Raw genomic sequence first — 1,607 nt, 5'->3', positions numbered from 1 at the left:
TTGTCCTGGAGAGGAAGAACGGGAGGAACAAACAGGGAAGAGGCATTTTTAGGATCTCCAGCCCCCCCCCCCCCCTGTAATGGGAATAGAAAGAGGAGAGGGGGTCCATCAGATGACCCGTGTGGTTAAGAAGTGTTTTCCCACAGCTCTTCAGGGAGGGATAGACAGGGAATCGACATTTACTGAATACTTCTATACCAGGCACTGTCCTAGTGGCCTGGCTCTTCCGATGTCCTTTCTGTAATCTTTGCAACCAAGGGAGATAGGAATTAACCCCACTTGACAGATGAGGAAACTGAGACTTCCCCTGCACAAAGCCTGAACTAGAAAACCTCAAAGTATTTCCTTTGTAACAGCCCATCATATCTTGTCTTTTTCTCACAAATGGTTGCTTTGTCTTGTAGGCAACAGGTCATCACACTTCGCAACAGAGAGGGATGGTCGAAGTGATTATCTGAAATAAACGAGATGGAAAATGTTCACAGTGGCTCTTTCGGTAGTTCTTTTCTCCAATGCACTTTCCTTTCCTTTCCAAAAAGAAAACCTAAACACAATTGTATTTACTTAGTAACATCAAAGATCGCTGTTATCAAAATAATCTTAGAAGGAAAAAAAAAACAATATCTCAATTTCGTCTGTAGGTATATGATCTAAGTCATCAGGACAATTACCTCTTTTTCTTCCAGACAGTAAAGATCAGGGTGTGGTCTGCCAGAGTCATCTCCTAGTAACATATGGATCCCAGAAAAATCAGAGCAAGGACGCTCCAACAGACCTATTTCCCAGAGATCCAAGGTCTGAAGGTAATGGAGTTGGCCAGAAGACACTCCCACTGTGTCTCCCAAGCTCTTAAGAGTGAGTTTCAAACAAGGGGCAGGCCTGGGAATCCACTGTTCTGCCCTCCTCTGGAGCCAAAGGGAAAGACAGGATGGAAGTACCTACTTTCCTGTTTATGTTCAAAATTACTAATGCTTTTTATGTCTGAGAATTCTGAGTGACAATTTAAATCTTCAGGCTTAAAATTAAATTCTTTATTCCCTTCAGGGACAGTTATTCTAATAATTAGACCACTTCAGAACTTTCTATTAATATACTTAGAACAAAACCACTGCCACATCTCCCAGTATGTTTCCTCTCTTGCTACTTAAGCCAACCTTGAAATAGTGGATTTCCTGAGTGGTGGGGGTAGAAACCACCTAATTGTTTTTCTTACCCTGTTACCTTTTTATCTTTCCACAATAGGATTCCTGTAAGAAAGGGAAGGTAGGAATAGCAAACCAAACCGATATGAAACAAAATGTTAACGGTAATATCACACTAAGTACCAGCAAATCGAAATAACAAAGAAACACTCGAGTTAAAGTGTTAACATGTAATTTTATGATGCTTTTTCATCACTTCGCATTCTCCAGTTTTCTTCAATTTCGGTTACAGTTTAGTCAACAGATGCTTGTAGTTTGGAAGCTACAGGAAGCGGATTCTGAAACAAGAGTTTAGCATTCAGGGTGTGTCTTAGGAGTGCCCTTGGGACAAACCCCTGAGGCGGGGAGAGGGAGGAAAGGGACTGGGCAGAGGGGAAAGTTAGCGGGGAAGTGGGTTCCCCTCCA

This window comes from Mustela nivalis (assembly GCF_964662115.1).
Source record: "Mustela nivalis genome assembly, chromosome: 8".
Taxonomy (NCBI): domain Eukaryota; kingdom Metazoa; phylum Chordata; class Mammalia; order Carnivora; family Mustelidae; genus Mustela; species Mustela nivalis.
Note: the sequence above shows the minus strand (reverse complement) of the source record.